At 43.8% G+C, this 19,538-nt stretch overlaps 1 long non-coding RNA gene across 1 annotated transcript in view; it reads right to left on the bottom strand.

The window, feature by feature from the left end:
• The window catches only part of LOC307181175, a 216,018-nt gene extending 201,912 nt beyond the window's left edge, over positions 1-14,106 (bottom strand). Inside the window, exon 1 of the long non-coding RNA XR_013826069.1 lies at positions 14,051-14,106. This is a non-coding gene — a long non-coding RNA (uncharacterized lncRNA). The remainder of the gene's footprint in view (positions 1-14,050) is intronic.
• Positions 14,107-19,538: the final 5,432 nt, after the last annotated feature.

Here is a 19,538-nt window from a genome sequence, read left to right on the forward strand (position 1 = left end):
CCAAAACAGAACAGGGTCTCAAATTTAGAAAACCAACTTATGCTTGCTTAAGGGGAAAGGTGAGTTGGGGTGCTGCATAAAACCAGAGATTGAAATGAGCACAGATAAAGTTCCTTAAGCCAAATATGGAATAGACAAGAGCTACTCCTTGCTCAACGAAATGGACTCAAAACCCCATATTAAACGCCTAAGAATGTACCTGACTAGTAAGTATCTTAAAACCTATGGATTGCTATGTCTCCAAAAGAGAATCAAGCGTGTGTACAGGGGCATAAACGCAGCAGTGATAGGATTGGAGAGGTTCGGTGAGCAAATGAAGACCCTTTGAAGTCATATTGCATGGTACCCATTACACGGGTCTCAACTCTCCAGGTTTAAGGTATTCTTCCTTCAGCTAAAACATGCATGTGGAACCCAGAGTATGATCAACCATGTGAACGGGAGACGTGTTCAAATATGTCTCAGTTTTCCTCCCCTGGTACTCGGGTGCAACATTCCAGACGCTTTACTAACACTCTCCCGACTTGGAGAGTCAGTCCCTTTAACCTCCTGTTTGGCCCAGTTTGCAATTTCTGCGGAAGATGAACAGGAATAGCGAGAACCAATGAGAGGCTAGCTGGAGGTGTCTGGACGGGCAAATTCAACTCTCATTTCCCACCAGGAAGAGGAATTAACCAAAGGCTCAGCATGCCGGGCCGGAACCAGATTAGGGCCTGAAGCCATCCTGCGGTGTTGCGGCCAGGTCACAAGAAAGCGAGTTGAAGAAAGGAGCTCAGGGGCACTGTAATTCACAAACCTGCAGAGTTATAAATGACAGCTATCGTCCAAAAATAGACTGAAGTAAGGCTGCCAAGAGGACTTGAAAGCGGGGCAGAATTGCAGGAAACCGATTTCAGGAGGTAGACTGGAATTGCATTGAAAGCATAGGAAAAGAGGCAGAACGTCCACAATGATGCACTTGGCCAAAAAGGGCGTATGCGTTTTTTCCTGAATATATTCAGGAAAAAACGCATACGCCCTTTTTGGCCAACCAAGCAAGCTTGCAAAGGAAATCTGCACTACAATGAAGTCTCACTTCCCCCCGGTCAAAAGGGCCATCTGAAAAAAGGGTAAAATCCAGAAAGGCAGGACAGGCCATGGAGAACTGGGAGCCTTGTTATGCTGATGGGCGGGATGTAAATTGCCAAGAACCACTTGGGAGAAGTGTATGGTGTTTCCTGAAACAACTAAAAAACAAAGCAACAGAACCTAGGGCACTTCCACTTATGGTCCTATAGCTTAGGGAAATTAAAATCAAAAAGACACAGCCACCCCAAAGTTTGGAACGGCTCTGTTTACAAGAACCTCGTTTACAGTACAAGTTCAACATCGCAGAAAGTGAAAAATGGATAAAGAAGTTGTGGTATTTACTTACAAAGCAATATCACTCAGCAATGAAATCTGTGTCATCAGGCCCTTAGCAGCACAATGAGTGGATTCAGGTATGATGATTCTAACTGAAATAAGTCACACAGAAAAAGAAACATCATAAGATATCACTAATACACGGAATGTAAACTTGGCTACACAGGAACTGCATTCCAAAACAGAACAGGGTCTCAAATTTAGAAAACCAACTTATGCTTGCTTAAGGGGAAAGGTGAGTTGGGGTGCTGCATAAAACCAGAGATTGAAATGAGCACAGATAAAGTTCCTTAAGCCAAATATGGAATAGACAAGAGCTACTCCTTGCTCAACGAAATGGACTCAAAACCCCATATTAAACGCCTAAGAATGTACCTGACTAGTAAGTATCTTAAAACCTATGGATTGCTATGTCTCCAAAAGAGAATCAAGCGTGTGTACAGGGGCATAAACGCAGCAGTGATAGGATTGGAGAGGTTCGGTGAGCAAATGAAGACCCTTTGAAGTCATATTGCATGGTACCCATTACACGGGTCTCAACTCTCCAGGTTTAAGGTATTCTTCCTTCAGCTAAAACATGCATGTGGAACCCAGAGTATGATCAACCATGTGAACGGGAGACGTGTTCAAATATGTCTCAGTTTTCCTCCCCTGGTACTCGGGTGCAACATTCCAGACGCTTTACTAACACTCTCCCGACTTGGAGAGTCAGTCCCTTTAACCTCCTGTTTGGCCCAGTTTGCAATTTCTGCGGAAGATGAACAGGAATAGCGAGAACCAATGAGAGGCTAGCTGGAGGTGTCTGGACGGGCAAATTCAACTCTCATTTCCCACCAGGAAGAGGAATTAACCAAAGGCTCAGCATGCCAGGCCGGAACCAGATTAGGGCCTGAAGCCATCCTGCGGTGTTGCGGACAGGTCACAAGAAAGCGAGTTGAAGAAAGGAGCTCAGGGGCACTGTAATTCACAAACCTGCAGAGTTATAAATGACAGCTATCGTCCAAAAATAGACTGAAGTAAGGCTGCCAAGAGGACTTGAAAGCGGGGCAGAATTGCAGGAAACCGATTTCAGGAGGTAGACTGGAATTGCATTGAAAGCATAGGAAAAGAGGCAGAACGTCCACAATGATGCACTTGGCCAAAAAGGGCGTATGCGTTTTTTCCTGAATATATTCAGGAAAAAACGCATACGCCCTTTTTGGCCAACCAAGCAAGCTTGCAAAGGAAATCTGCACTACAATGAAGTCTCACTTCCCCCCGGTCAAAAGGGCCATCTGAAAAAAGGGTAAAATCCAGAAAGGCAGGACAGGCCATGGAGAACTGGGAGCCTTGTTATGCTGATGGGAGGGATGTAAATTGCCAAGAACCACTTGGGAGAAGTGTATGGTGTTTCCTGAAACAACTAAAAAACAAAGCAACAGAACCTAGGGCACTTCCACTTATGGTCCTATAGCTTAGGGAAATTAAAATGAAAAAGACACAGCCACCCCAAAGTTTGGAACGGCTCTGTTTACAAGAACCTCGTTTACAGTACAAGTTCAACATCGCAGAAAGTGAAAAATGGATAAAGAAGTTGTGGTATTTACTTACAAAGCAATATCACTCAGCAATGAAATCTGTGTCATCAGGCCCTTAGCAGCACAATGAGTGGATTCAGGTATGATGATTCTAACTGAAATAAGTCACACAGAAAAAGAAACATCATAAAATATCACTAATACACGGAATGTAAACTTGGCTACACAGGAACTGCATTCCAAAACAGAACAGGTTCTAAAATTTAGAAAACCAACTTATGCTTGCTTAAGGGGAAAGGTGAGTTGGGGTGCTGCATAAAACCAGAGATTGAAATGAGCACAGATAAAGTTCCTTAAGCCAAATATGGAATAGACAAGAGCTACTCCTTGCTCAAAGAAATGGACTCAACACCGCATATTAAACGCCTAAGAATGTACCTGACTAGTAAGTATCTTAAAACCTATGGATTGCTATGTCTCCGAAAGAGAATCAAGCATGTGTACATGGGCATAAATGCAGCAGTGATAGGATTGGAGGGGTTCGTGAGCAAATGAAGACCCTTTGAAGTCATATTGCATGGTACCCATTCCACGGGTCTCAACTCTCCAGGTTTAAGGTATTGTTCCTTCAGCTAAAACATGCATGTGGAACCTAGATTATGATCAACCATGTGATCGGGAGACGTGTTCAAATATGTCTCAGTTTTCGTACCCTGGTACTCGGGTTCAACATTCCAGACGCTTTACTAACACTCTCCCCACTTGGAGAGTCAGTCCCTTTAACCTCCTGTTTGGCCCAGTTTGCAATTTCTGTGGAAGATGAACAGGAATAGCGAGAACCAATGAGAGACTAGCTGGAGGTGTCTGGATGGGCAAATTTAACTCTCATTTCCCACCAGGAAGAGGAATTAACCAAAGGCTCAGCGTGCCGTGCCGGAACAAGATTAGGTCCTGTAGACATCCTGCGGTGTTGTGGCCAGGTCACAAGAAAGCGAGTTGAAGAAAGGAGCTCAGGGGCACTGTAATTCACAAACCTGCAGAGTTATAAATGACAGCTATCGTCCAAAAATAGACTGAAGTAAGGCTGCCAAGAGGACTTGAAAGCGGGGCAGAATTGCAGGAAACCGATTTCAGGAGGTAGACTGGAATTGCATTGAAGGCATAGGAAAAGAGGCAGAACGTCCACAATGATGCACTTGGCCAAAAAGGGCGTATGCGTTTTTTCCTGAATATATTCAGGAAAAAACGCATACGCCCTTTATGGCCAACCAAGCAAACTTGCAAAGGAAATCTGCACTACAATGAAGTCTCACTTCTCCCCGGTCAAAAGGGCCATCTGAAAAAAGTGTAAACTCCAGAAAGTCAGGACAGGCCATGGAGAACTGGGAGCCTTGTTATGCTGATGGGCGGGATGTAAATTGCCAACAGACACTCAGGAGAAGTGTATGGTGTTTCCTGAAACATCTAAAAAACAAAGCATCAGAGCCTAGGGCACTTCCACTTATGGTCCTATAGCTTAGGGAAATTAAAATGAAAAAGACACAGCCACCCCAAATTTTGGAACGGCTCTGTTTACAAGAACCTCGTTTACAGTACAAGTTCAACATCGCAGAAAGTGAAAAATGGATAAAAAAGTTGTGGTATTTACTTACAAAGCAATATCACTCAGCAATGAAATCTGTGTCAGCAGGCCCTTAGCAGCACAATGAGTGGATTCAGGTATGATGATTCTAACTGAAATAAGTCACACAGAAAAAGAAACATCATAAGATATCACTAATACACGGAATGTATACTTGGCTACACAGGAACTGCATTCCAAAACAGAACCGGGTCTCAAATTTAGAAAACCAACTTATGCTTGCTTAAGGGGAAAGGTGAGTTGGGGTGCTGCATAAAACCAGAGATTGAAATGAGCACAGATAAAGTTCCTTAAGCCAAATATGGAATAGACAAGAGCTACTCCTTGCTCAACGAAATGGACTCAAAACCCCATATTAAACGCCTAAGAATGTACCTGACTAGTAAGTATCTTAAAACCTATGGATTGCTATGTCTCCAAAAGAGAATCAAGCGTGTGTACAGGGGCATAAACGCAGCAGTGATAGGATTGGAGAGGTTCGGTGAGCAAATGAAGACCCTTTGAAGTCATATTGCATGGTACCCATTACACGGGTCTCAACTCTCCAGGTTTAAGGTATTCTTCCTTCAGCTAAAACATGCATGTGGAACCCAGAGTATGATCAACCATGTGAACGGGAGACGTGTTCAAATATGTCTCAGTTTTCCTCCCCTGGTACTCGGGTGCAACATTCCAGACGCTTTACTAACACTCTCCCGACTTGGAGAGTCAGTCCCTTTAACCTCCTGTTTGGCCCAGTTTGCAATTTCTGCGGAAGATGAACAGGAATAGCGAGAACCAATGAGAGGCTAGCTGGAGGTGTCTGGACGGGCAAATTCAACTCTCATTTCCCACCAGGAAGAGGAATTAACCAAAGGCTCAGCATGCCGGGCCGGAACCAGATTAGGGCCTGAAGCCATCCTGCGGTGTTGCGGCCAGGTCACAAGAAAGCGAGTTGAAGAAAGGAGCTCAGGGGCACTGTAATTCACAAACCTGCAGAGTTATAAATGACAGCTATCGTCCAAAAATAGACTGAAGTAAGGCTGCCAAGAGGACTTGAAAGCGGGGCAGAATTGCAGGAAACCGATTTCAGGAGGTAGACTGGAATTGCATTGAAAGCATAGGAAAAGAGGCAGAACGTCCACAATGATGCACTTGGCCAAAAAGGGCGTATGCGTTTTTTCCTGAATATATTCAGGAAAAAACGCATACGCCCTTTTTGGCCAACCAAGCAAGCTTGCAAAGGAAATCTGCACTACAATGAAGTCTCACTTCCCCCCGGTCAAAAGGGCCATCTGAAAAAAGGGTAAAATCCAGAAAGGCAGGACAGGCCATGGAGAACTGGGAGCCTTGTTATGCTGATGGGCGGGATGTAAATTGCCAAGAACCACTTGGGAGAAGTGTATGGTGTTTCCTGAAACAACTAAAAAACAAAGCAACAGAACCTAGGGCACTTCCACTTATGGTCCTATAGCTTAGGGAAATTAAAATCAAAAAGACACAGCCACCCCAAAGTTTGGAACGGCTCTGTTTACAAGAACCTCGTTTACAGTACAAGTTCAACATCGCAGAAAGTGAAAAATGGATAAAGAAGTTGTGGTATTTACTTACAAAGCAATATCACTCAGCAATGAAATCTGTGTCATCAGGCCCTTAGCAGCACAATGAGTGGATTCAGGTATGATGATTCTAACTGAAATAAGTCACACAGAAAAAGAAACATCATAAGATATCACTAATACACGGAATGTAAACTTGGCTACACAGGAACTGCATTCCAAAACAGAACAGGGTCTCAAATTTAGAAAACCAACTTATGCTTGCTTAAGGGGAAAGGTGAGTTGGGGTGCTGCATAAAACCAGAGATTGAAATGAGCACAGATAAAGTTCCTTAAGCCAAATATGGAATAGACAAGAGCTACTCCTTGCTCAACGAAATGGACTCAAAACCCCATATTAAACGCCTAAGAATGTACCTGACTAGTAAGTATCTTAAAACCTATGGATTGCTATGTCTCCAAAAGAGAATCAAGCGTGTGTACAGGGGCATAAACGCAGCAGTGATAGGATTGGAGAGGTTCGGTGAGCAAATGAAGACCCTTTGAAGTCATATTGCATGGTACCCATTACACGGGTCTCAACTCTCCAGGTTTAAGGTATTCTTCCTTCAGCTAAAACATGCATGTGGAACCCAGAGTATGATCAACCATGTGAACGGGAGACGTGTTCAAATATGTCTCAGTTTTCCTCCCCTGGTACTCGGGTGCAACATTCCAGACGCTTTACTAACACTCTCCCGACTTGGAGAGTCAGTCCCTTTAACCTCCTGTTTGGCCCAGTTTGCAATTTCTGCGGAAGATGAACAGGAATAGCGAGAACCAATGAGAGGCTAGCTGGAGGTGTCTGGACGGGCAAATTCAACTCTCATTTCCCACCAGGAAGAGGAATTAACCAAAGGCTCAGCATGCCAGGCCGGAACCAGATTAGGGCCTGAAGCCATCCTGCGGTGTTGCGGACAGGTCACAAGAAAGCGAGTTGAAGAAAGGAGCTCAGGGGCACTGTAATTCACAAACCTGCAGAGTTATAAATGACAGCTATCGTCCAAAAATAGACTGAAGTAAGGCTGCCAAGAGGACTTGAAAGCGGGGCAGAATTGCAGGAAACCGATTTCAGGAGGTAGACTGGAATTGCATTGAAAGCATAGGAAAAGAGGCAGAACGTCCACAATGATGCACTTGGCCAAAAAGGGCGTATGCGTTTTTTCCTGAATATATTCAGGAAAAAACGCATACGCCCTTTTTGGCCAACCAAGCAAGCTTGCAAAGGAAATCTGCACTACAATGAAGTCTCACTTCCCCCCGGTCAAAAGGGCCATCTGAAAAAAGGGTAAAATCCAGAAAGGCAGGACAGGCCATGGAGAACTGGGAGCCTTGTTATGCTGATGGGAGGGATGTAAATTGCCAAGAACCACTTGGGAGAAGTGTATGGTGTTTCCTGAAACAACTAAAAAACAAAGCAACAGAACCTAGGGCACTTCCACTTATGGTCCTATAGCTTAGGGAAATTAAAATGAAAAAGACACAGCCACCCCAAAGTTTGGAACGGCTCTGTTTACAAGAACCTCGTTTACAGTACAAGTTCAACATCGCAGAAAGTGAAAAATGGATAAAGAAGTTGTGGTATTTACTTACAAAGCAATATCACTCAGCAATGAAATCTGTGTCATCAGGCCCTTAGCAGCACAATGAGTGGATTCAGGTATGATGATTCTAACTGAAATAAGTCACACAGAAAAAGAAACATCATAAAATATCACTAATACACGGAATGTAAACTTGGCTACACAGGAACTGCATTCCAAAACAGAACAGGTTCTAAAATTTAGAAAACCAACTTATGCTTGCTTAAGGGGAAAGGTGAGTTGGGGTGCTGCATAAAACCAGAGATTGAAATGAGCACAGATAAAGTTCCTTAAGCCAAATATGGAATAGACAAGAGCTACTCCTTGCTCAAAGAAATGGACTCAACACCGCATATTAAACGCCTAAGAATGTACCTGACTAGTAAGTATCTTAAAACCTATGGATTGCTATGTCTCCGAAAGAGAATCAAGCATGTGTACATGGGCATAAATGCAGCAGTGATAGGATTGGAGGGGTTCGTGAGCAAATGAAGACCCTTTGAAGTCATATTGCATGGTACCCATTCCACGGGTCTCAACTCTCCAGGTTTAAGGTATTGTTCCTTCAGCTAAAACATGCATGTGGAACCTAGATTATGATCAACCATGTGATCGGGAGACGTGTTCAAATATGTCTCAGTTTTCGTACCCTGGTACTCGGGTTCAACATTCCAGACGCTTTACTAACACTCTCCCCACTTGGAGAGTCAGTCCCTTTAACCTCCTGTTTGGCCCAGTTTGCAATTTCTGTGGAAGATGAACAGGAATAGCGAGAACCAATGAGAGACTAGCTGGAGGTGTCTGGATGGGCAAATTTAACTCTCATTTCCCACCAGGAAGAGGAATTAACCAAAGGCTCAGCGTGCCGTGCCGGAACAAGATTAGGTCCTGTAGACATCCTGCGGTGTTGTGGCCAGGTCACAAGAAAGCGAGTTGAAGAAAGGAGCTCAGGGGCACTGTAATTCACAAACCTGCAGAGTTATAAATGACAGCTATCGTCCAAAAATAGACTGAAGTAAGGCTGCCAAGAGGACTTGAAAGCGGGGCAGAATTGCAGGAAACCGATTTCAGGAGGTAGACTGGAATTGCATTGAAGGCATAGGAAAAGAGGCAGAACGTCCACAATGATGCACTTGGCCAAAAAGTGCGTATGCGTTTTTTCCTGAATATATTCAGGAAAAAACGCATACGCCCTTTATGGCCAACCAAGCAAACTTGCAAAGGAAATCTGCACTACAATGAAGTCTCACTTCTCCCCGGTCAAAAGGGCCATCTGAAAAAAGTGTAAACTCCAGAAAGGCAGGACAGGCCATGGAGAACTGGGAGCCTTGTTATGCTGATGGGCGGGATGTAAATTGCCAACAGACACTCAGGAGAAGTGTATGGTGTTTCCTGAAACATCTAAAAAACAAAGCATCAGAGCCTAGGGCACTTCCACTTATGGTCCTATAGCTTAGGGAAATTAAAATGAAAAAGACACAGCCACCCCAAATTTTGGAACGGCTCTGTTTACAAGAACCTCGTTTACAGTACAAGTTCAACATCGCAGAAAGTGAAAAATGGATAAAAAAGTTGTGGTATTTACTTACAAAGCAATATCACTCAGCAATGAAATCTGTGTCAGCAGGCCCTTAGCAGCACAATGAGTGGATTCAGGTATGATGATTCTAACTGAAATAAGTCACACAGAAAAAGAAACATCATAAGATATCACTAATACACGGAATGTAAACTTGGCTACACAGGAACTGCATTCCAAAACAGAACAGGGTCTCAAATTTAGAAAACCAACTTATGCTTGCTTAAGGGGAAAGGTGAGTTGGGGTGCTGCATAAAACCAGAGATTGAAATGAGCACAGATAAAGTTCCTTAAGCCAAATATGGAATAGACAAGAGCTACTCCTTGCTCAACGAAATGGACTCAACACCGCATATTAAACGCCTAAGAATGTACCTGACTAGTAAGTATCTTAAAACCTATGGATTGCTATGTCTCCGAAAGAGAATCAAGAATGTGTACAGGGGCATAAACGCAGCAGTGATAGGATTGGAGAGGTTCGGTGAGCAAATGAAGACCCTTTGAAGTCATATTGCATGGTACCCATTCCACGGGTTTCAAATACCCAGGTTTAAGGTATTCTTCCTTCAGCTAAAACATGCATGTGGAACCTAGAGTATGATCAACCATGTGATCGGGAGACGTGTTCAAATATGTCTCAGTTTTCGTACCCTGGTACTCGGGTGCAACATTCCAGACGCTTTACTAACACTCTCCCCACTTGGAGAGTCAGCGCCTTTAACCTCCTGTTTGGCACAGTTTCCAATTTCTGCGGAAGATGAACAGGAATAGCGAGAACCAATGAGAGGCTAGCTGGAGATGTCTGGACGGGCAAATTTAACTCTCATTTCCCACCAGGAAGAGGAAATAACCAAAGGCTCAGCGTGCCGTACCGGAACCAGATTAGGGCCTGAAGCCATCCTGCGGTGTTGCAGCCAGCTCAAAAGAAAGCGAGTTGAAGAAAGGAGCTCAGGGGCACTGTAATTCACAAACCTGCAGAGTTATAAATGACAGCTATCGTCCAAAAATAGACTGAAGTAAGGCTGCCAAGAGGACTTGAAAGCGGGGCAGAATTGCAGGAAACCGATTTCAGGAGGTAGACTGGAATTGCATTGAAAGCATAGGAAAAGAGGCAGAACGTCCACAATGATGCACTTGGCCAAAAAGGGCGTATGCGTTTTTTCCTGAATATATTCAGGAAAAAACGCATACGCCCTTTTTGGCCAACCAAGCAAGCTTGCAAAGGAAATCTGCACTACAATGAAGTCTCACTTCCCCCCGGTCAAAAGGGCCATCTGATAAAAGTGTAAAATCCAGAAAGGCAGGACAGGCCATGGAGAACTGGGAGCCTTGTTATGCTGATGGGCGGGATGTAAATTGCCAAGAACCACTTGGGAGAAGTGTATGGTGTTTCCTGAAACAACTAAAAAACAAAGCAACAGAACCTAGGGCACTTCCACTTATGGTCCTATAGCTTAGGGAAATTAAAATCAAAAAGACACAGCCACCCCAAAGTTTGGAACGGCTCTGTTTACAAGAACCTCGTTTACAGTACAAGTTCAACATCGCAGAAAGTGAAAAATGGATAAAGAAGTTGTGGTATTTACTTACAAAGCAATATCACTCAGCAATGAAATCTGTGTCAACAGGCCCTTAGCAGCACAATGAGTGGATTCAGGTATGATGACTCTAACTGAATTAAGTCACACAGAAAAAGAAACATCATAAGATATCAGTAATACATGGAATGGAAACTTGGCTACACAGGAACTGAATTACAGAACAGAACAGGGTCTCAAATTTAGAAAACTAACTTATGCTTGCTTAAGGGGAAAGGTGAGTTGGGGTGCTGCATAAAACCAGAGATTGAAATGAGCACAGATAAAGTTCCTTAAGCCAAATATGGAATAGACAAGAGCTACTCCTTGCTCAACGAAATGGACTCATCACCCCATATTAAACGCCTAAGAATGTACCTGACTAGTAAGTATCTTAAAACCTATGGATTGCTATGTCTCCGAAAGAGAATCAAGCATGTGTACAGGGGCATAAACGCAGCAGTGATAGGATTGGAGAGGTTCGTGAGCAAATGAAGACCCTTTGAAGTCATATTGCATGGTACCCATTCCACGGGTTTCAACTACCCAGGTTTAAGGTATTCTTCCTTCAGCTAAAACATGCATGTGGAACCTAGAGTATGATCAACCATGTGATCGGGAGACGTGTTCAAATATGTCTCAGTTTTCGTACCCTGGTACTCGGGTGCAACTTTCCAGACGCTTTACTAACACTCTCCCGACTTGGAGAGTCAGTCCCTCTAACCTCCTGTTTGGCCCAGTTTGCAATTTCTGTGGAAGATGAACAGGAATAGCGAGAACCAATGAAAGAATAGCTGGAGGTGTATGGATGGGCAAATTTAACTCTCATTTCCCACCAGGAAGAGGAATTAACCAAAGGCTCAGCGTGCCGTGCCAGAACCAGATTAGGGCCTGAAGACATCCTGCGGTGTTGCGGCCAGGCCACAAGAAAGCGAGTTGAAGAAAGGAGCTCAGGGGCACTGTAATTCACAAACCTGCAGAGTTATAAATGACAGCTATCGTCCAAAAATATACTGAAGTAAGGCTGCCAAGAGGACTTGAAAGCGGGGCAGAATTGCAGGAAACCGATTTCAGGAGGTAGACTGGAATTGCATTGAAAGCATAGGAAAAGAGGCAGAACGTCCACAATGATGCACTTGGCCAAAAAGGGCGTATGCGTTTTTTCCTGAATATATTCAGGAAAAAACGCATACGCCCTTTTTGGCCAACCAAGCAAACTTGCAAAGGAAATCTGCACTACAATGAAGTCTCACTTCCCCCCGGTCAAAAGGGCCATCTGAAAAAAGTGTAAAATCCAGAAAGGCAGGACAGGCCATGGAGAACTGGGAGCCTTGTTATGCTGATGGGCGGGATGTAAATTGCCAACAGACACTCAGGAGAAGTGTATGGTGTTTCCTGAAACATCTAAAAAACAAAGCAACAGAGCCGAGGGCACTTGTGCTTATGGTCCTATAGCTTAGGGAAATTAAAATCAAAAAGACACAGCCACCCCAAAGTTTGGGACGCCTCCGTTTACAAGAACCTCGTTTACCGTACAAGTTCAATATCACAGAAAGTGAAAAATGGATAAAGAACTTGTGGTACTTACGTACAATGCAGTATCACTCAGCAATGAAATCTATGTCATCAGGCCCGTAGCAGCATAATGAGTGGATTCAGGTACGATGATTCTAACTGAAATAAGTCACACAGAAAAAGAAACATCATAAGATATCACTAATACACGGAATGTAAACTTGGCTACACAGGAACTGCATTCCAAAACAGAACAGGGTCTCAAATTTAGAAAACCAACTTATGCTTGCTTAAGGTGAAAGGTGAGTTGGGGTGCTGCATAAAACCAGAGATTGAAATGAGCACAGATAAAGTTCCTTAAGCCAAATATGGAATACACAAGAGCTACTCCTTGCTCAACGAAATGGACACAAAACCCCATATTAAACGCCTAAGAATGCACCTGACTAGTAAGTATCTTAAAACCTATGGATTGCTATGTATAAGAAAGAGAATCAAGCATGTGTACAGGGGCATAAACGCAGCAGTGATAGGACTGGAGAGGTTCGTGAGCAAATGAAGACCCTTTGAAGTCATATTGCATGGTACCCATTCCACGGGTTTCAACTCTCCAGGTTTAAGGTATTCTTCCTTCAGCTAAAACATGCATGTGGAAACCAGAGTATGATCAACCATGTGAACGGGAGACGTGTTCAAATATGTCTCAGTTTTCCTCCCCTGGTACTCGGGTGCAACATTCCAGACGCTTTACTAACACTCTCTCGACTTGGAGAGTCAGTCCCTTTAACCTCCTGTTTGGCCCAGTTTGCAATTTCTGCGGAAGATGAACGGGAATAGCGAGAACCAATGAGAGGCTAGCTGGAGGTGTCTGGACGGGCAAATTCAACTCTCATTTCCCACCAGGAAGAGCAATTAACCAAAGGCTCAGCGTGCCGTGCCGGAACCAGATTAGGGCCTGAAGCCATACTGCGGTGTTGCGGCCAGGTCACAAGAAAGCGAGTTGAAGAAAGGAGCTCAGGAGCACTGTAATTCACAAACCTGCAGAGTTATAAATGACAGCTATCGTCCAAAAATAGACTGAAGTAAGGCTGCCAAGAGGACTTGAAAGCGGGGCAGAATTGCAGGAAACCGATTTCAGGAGGTAGACTGGAATTGCATTGAAAGCATAGGAAAAGAGGCAGAACGTCCACAATGATGCACTTGGCCAAAAAGGGCGTATGCGTTTTTTCCTGAATATATTCAGGAAAAAACGCATACGCACTTTTTGGCCAACCAAGCAAGCTTGCAAAGGAAATCTGCACTACAATGAAGTCTCACATCCCCCCGGTCAAAAGGGCCATCTGAAAAAAGTGTAAAATCCAGAAAGGCAGGACAGGCCATGGAGAACTGGGAGCCTTGTTATGCTGATGGGCGGAATGTAATTTGCCAACAACCACTCGGGAGAAGTGTATGGTGTTTCCTGAAACATCTAAAAAACAAAGCAACAGAACCTAGGGCACTTCCACTTATGGTCCTATAGCTTTGGGAAATTAAAATCAAAAAGACACAGCCACCCCAAAGTTTGGAACGGCTCTGTTTACAAGAACCTCGTTTACAGTACAAGTTCAACATCGCAGAAAGTGAAAAATGGATAAAGAAGTTGTGGTATTTACTTACAAAGCAATATCACTCAGCAATGAAATCTGTGTCTTCAGGCCCTTAGCAGCACAATGAGTGGATTCAGGTATGATGATTCTAACTGAAATAAGTCACACAGAAAAAGAAACATCATAAGATATCACTAATACACGGAATGTAAACTTGGCTACACAGGAACTGCATTCCAAAACAGAACAGGGTCTCAAATTTAGAAAACCAACTTATGCTTGCTTAAGGGGAAAGGTGAGTTGGGGTGCTGCATAAAACCAGAGATTGAAATGAGCACAGATAAAGTTCCTTAAGCCAAATATGGAATAGACAAGAGCTACTCCTTGCTCAACGAAATGGACTCAAAACCCCATATTAAACGCCTAAGAATGTACCTGACTAGTAAGTATCTTAAAACCTATGGATTGCTATGTCTCCAAAAGAGAATCAAGCGTGTGTACAGGGGCATAAACGCAGCAGTGATAGGATTGGAGAGGTTCGGTGAGCAAATGAAGACCCTTTGAAGTCATATTGCATGGTACCCATTACACGGGTCTCAACTCTCCAGGTTTAAGGTATTCTTCCTTCAGCTAAAACATGCATGTGGAACCCAGAGTATGATCAACCATGTGAACGGGAGACGTGTTCAAATATGTCTCAGTTTTCCTCCCCTGGTACTCGGATGCAACATTCCAGACGCTTTACTAACACTCTCCCGACTTGGAGAGTCAGTCCCTTTAACCTCCTGTTTGGCCCAGTTTGCAATTTCTGCGGAAGATGAACAGGAATAGCGAGAGCCAATGAGAGACTAGCTGGAGGTGTCTGGACGAGCAAATTTAACTCTCATTTCCCACCAGGAAGAGGAAATAACCAAAGGCTCAGCATGCCGTACCGGAACCAGATTAGGGCCTGAAGCCATCCTGCGGTGTTGCGGCCAGCTCAAAAGAAAGCGAGTTGAAGAAAGGAGCTCAGGGGCACTGTAATTCACAAACCTGCAGAGTTATAAATGACAGCTATCGTCCAAAAATATACTGAAGTAAGGCTGCCAAGAGGACTTGAAAGCGGGGCAGAATTGCAGGAAACCGATTTCAGGAGGTAGACTGGAATTGCATTGAAAGCATAGGAAAAGAGGCAGAACGTCCACAATGATGCACTTGGCCAAAAAGGGTGTATGCGTTTTTTCCTGAATATATTCAGGAAAAAACGCATACGCACTTTTTGGCCAACCAAGCAAGCTTGCAAAGGAAATCTGCACTACAATGAAGTCTCACTTCCCCCCGGTCAAAAGGGCCATCTGAAAAAAGTGTAAAATCCAGAAAGGCAGGACAGGCCATGGAGAACTGGGAGCCTTGTTATGCTGAAGGGCGGGATGTAAATTGCCAACAAACACTCGGGAGAAGTGTATGGTGTTTCCTGAAACATCTAAAAAACAAAGCAACAGAGCCTAGGGCACTTCCACTTATGGTCCTATAGCTTAGGGAATTTAAAATCAAAAAGACACAGCCACCCCAAAGTTTGGAACGGCTCTGTTTACAAGAACCTCGTTTACAGTACAAGTTCAACATCACAGAAAGTGAAAAATGGATAAAGAAGTTGTGGTATTTACTTACAAAGCAATATCACTCAGCAATGAAATCTGTGTCATCAGGCCCTTAGCACCACAATGAGTGGATTCAGGTATGATGATTCTAACTGAAATAAGTCACACAGAAAAAGAAACATCATAAGATATCAGTAATACACGGAATGTAAACTTGGCTACACAGGAACTGAATTACAGAACAGAACAGGGTCTCAAATTTAGAAAACCAACTTATGCTTGCTTAAGGGTAAAGGTGAGTTGGCGTGCTGCATAAAACCAGAGATTGAAATGAGCACAGATAAAGTTCCTTAAGCCAAATATGGAATAGACAAGAGCTACTCCTTGCTCAACGAAATGGACTCAACACCGCATATTAAACGCCTAAGAATGTACCTGACTAGTAAGTATCTTAAAACCTATGGATTGCTATGTCTCCGAAAGAGAATCAAGCATGTGTACAGGGGCATAAACGCAGCAGTGATAGGATTGGAGAGGTTCGTGAGCAAATGAAGACCCTTTGAAGTCATATTGCATGGTACCCATTCCACGGGTTTCAACTACCCAGGTTTAAGGTATTCTTCCTTCAGCTAAAACATGCATGTGGAACCTAGAGTATGATCAACCATGTGATCGGGAGACGTGTTCAAATATGTCTCAGTTTTCGTACCCTGGTACTCGGGTGCAACTTTCCAGACGCTTTACTAACACTCTCCCGACTTGGAGAGTCAGTCCCTCTAACCTCCTGTTTGGCCCAGTTTGCAATTTCTGTGGAAGATGAACAGGAATAGCGAGAACCAATGAAAGAATAGCTGGAGGTGTATGGATGGGCAAATTTAACTCTCATTTCCCACCAGGAAGAGGAATTAACCAAAGGCTCAGCGTGCCGTGCCAGAACCAGATTAGGGCCTGAAGACATCCTGCGGTGTTGCGGCCAGGCCACAAGAAAGCGAGTTGAAGAAAGGAGCTCAGGGGCACTGTAATTCACAAACCTGCAGAGTTATAAATGACAGCTATCGTCCAAAAATATACTGAAGTAAGGCTGCCAAGAGGACTTGAAAGCGGGGCAGAATTGCAGGAAACCGATTTCAGGAGGTAGACTGGAATTGCATTGAAAGCATAGGAAAAGAGGCAGAACGTCCACAATGATGCACTTGGCCAAAAAGGGCGTATGCGTTTTTTCCTGAATATATTCAGGAAAAAACGCATACGCCCTTTTTGGCCAACCAAGCAAACTTGCAAAGGAAATCTGCACTACAATGAAGTCTCACTTCCCCCCGGTCAAAAGGGCCATCTGAAAAAAGTGTAAAATCCAGAAAGGCAGGACAGGCCATGGAGAACTGGGAGCCTTGTTATGCTGATGGGCGGGATGTAAATTGCCAACAGACACTCAGGAGAAGTGTATGGTGTTTCCTGAAACATCTAAAAAACAAAGCAACAGAGCCGAGGGCACTTGTGCTTATGGTCCTATAGCTTAGGGAAATTAAAATCAAAAAGACACAGCCACCCCAAAGTTTGGGACGCCTCCGTTTACAAGAACCTCGTTTACCGTACAAGTTCAATATCACAGAAAGTGAAAAATGGATAAAGAACTTGTGGTACTTACGTACAATGCAGTATCACTCAGCAATGAAATCTATGTCATCAGGCCCGTAGCAGCATAATGAGTGGATTCAGGTACGATGATTCTAACTGAAATAAGTCACACAGAAAAAGAAACATCATAAGATATCACTAATACACGGAATGTAAACTTGGCTACACAGGAACTGCATTCCAAAACAGAACAGGGTCTCAAATTTAGAAAACCAACTTATGCTTGCTTAAGGTGAAAGGTGAGTTGGGGTGCTGCATAAAACCAGAGATTGAAATGAGCACAGATAAAGTTCCTTAAGCCAAATATGGAATACACAAGAGCTACTCCTTGCTCAACGAAATGGACACAAAACCCCATATTAAACGCCTAAGAATGCACCTGACTAGTAAGTATCTTAAAACCTATGGATTGCTATGTCTCAGAAAGAGAATCAAGCATGTGTACAGGGGCATAAACGCAGCAGTGATAGGACTGGAGAGGTTCGTGAGCAAATGAAGACCCTTTGAAGTCATATTGCATGGTACCCATTCCACGGGTTTCAACTCTCCAGGTTTAAGGTATTCTTCCTTCAGCTAAAACATGCATGTGGAACCCAGAGTATGATCAACCATGTGAACGGGAGACGTGTTCAAATATGTCTCAGTTTTCCTCCCCTGGTACTCGGGTGCAACATTCCAGACGCTTTACTAACACTCTCTCGACTTGGAGAGTCAGTCCCTTTAACCTCCTGTTTGGCCCAGTTTGCAATTTCTGCGGAAGATGAACGGGAATAGCGAGAACCAATGAGAGGCTAGCTGGAGGTGTCTGGACGGGCAAATTCAACTCTCATTTCCCACCAGGAAGAGCAATTAACCAAAGGCTCAGCGTGCCGTGCCGGAACCAGATTAGGGCCTGAAGCCATACTGCGGTGTTGCGGCCAGGTCACAAGAAAGCGAGTTGAAGAAAGGAGCTCAGGAGCACTGTAATTCACAAACCTGCAGAGTTATAAATGACAGCTATCGTCCAAAAATAGACTGAAGTAAGGCTGCCAAGAGGACTTGAAAGCGGGGCAGAATTGCAGGAAACCGATTTCAGGAGGTAGACTGGAATTGCATTGAAAGCATAGGAAAAGAGGCAGAACGTCCACAATGATGCACTTGGCCAAAAAGGGCGTATGCGTTTTTTCCTGAATATATTCAGGAAAAAACGCATACGCACTTTTTGGCCAACCAAGCAAGCTTGCAAAGGAAATCTGCACTACAATGAAGTCTCACTTCCCCCCGGTCAAAAGGGCCATCTGAAAAAAGTGTAAAATCCAGAAAGGCAGGACAGGCCATGGAGAACTGGGAGCCTTGTTATGCTGATGGGCGGAATGTAATTTGCCAACAACCACTCGGGAGAAGTGTATGGTGTTTCCTGAAACATCTAAAAAACAAAGCAACAGAACCTAGGGCACTTCCACTTATGGTCCTATAGCTTTGGGAAATTAAAATCAAAAAGACACAGCCACCCCAAAGTTTGGAACGGCTCTGTTTACAAGAACCTCGTTTACAGTACAAGTTCAACATCGCAGAAAGTGAAAAATGGATAAAGAAGTTTTGGTATTTACTTACAAAGCAATATCACTCAGCAATGAAATCTGTGTCATCAGGCCCTTAGCAGCACAATGAGTGGATTCAGGTATGATGATTCTAACTGAAATAAGTCACACAGAAAAAGAAACATCATAAGATATCACTAATACACGGAATGTAAACTTGGCTACACAGGAACTGCATTCCAAAACAGAACAGGGTCTCAAATTTAGAAAACCAACTTATGCTTGCTTAAGGGGAAAGGTGAGTTGGGGTGCTGCATAAAACCAGAGATTGAAATGAGCACAGATAAAGTTCCTTAAGCCAAATATGGAATAGACAAGAGCTACTCCTTGCTCAACGAAATGGACTCAAAACCCCATATTAAACGCCTAAGAATGTACCTGACTAGTAAGTATCTTAAAACCTATGGATTGCTATGTCTCCAAAAGAGAATCAAGCGTGTGTACAGGGGCATAAACGCAGCAGTGATAGGATTGGAGAGGTTCGGTGAGCAAATGAAGACCCTTTGAAGTCATATTGCATGGTACCCATTACACGGGTCTCAACTCTCCAGGTTTAAGGTATTCTTCCTTCAGCTAAAACATGCATGTGGAACCCAGAGTATGATCAACCATGTGAACGGGAGACGTGTTCAAATATGTCTCAGTTTTCCTCCCCTGGTACTCGGGTGCAACATTCCAGACGCTTTACTAACACTCTCCCGACTTGGAGAGTCAGTCCCTTTAACCTCCTGTTTGGCCCAGTTTGCAATTTCTGCGGAAGATG

Source organism: Stenella coeruleoalba (genome assembly GCF_951394435.1).
Source record: "Stenella coeruleoalba genome assembly, contig: scaffold_151, whole genome shotgun sequence".
NCBI classification, from domain to species: domain Eukaryota; kingdom Metazoa; phylum Chordata; class Mammalia; order Artiodactyla; family Delphinidae; genus Stenella; species Stenella coeruleoalba.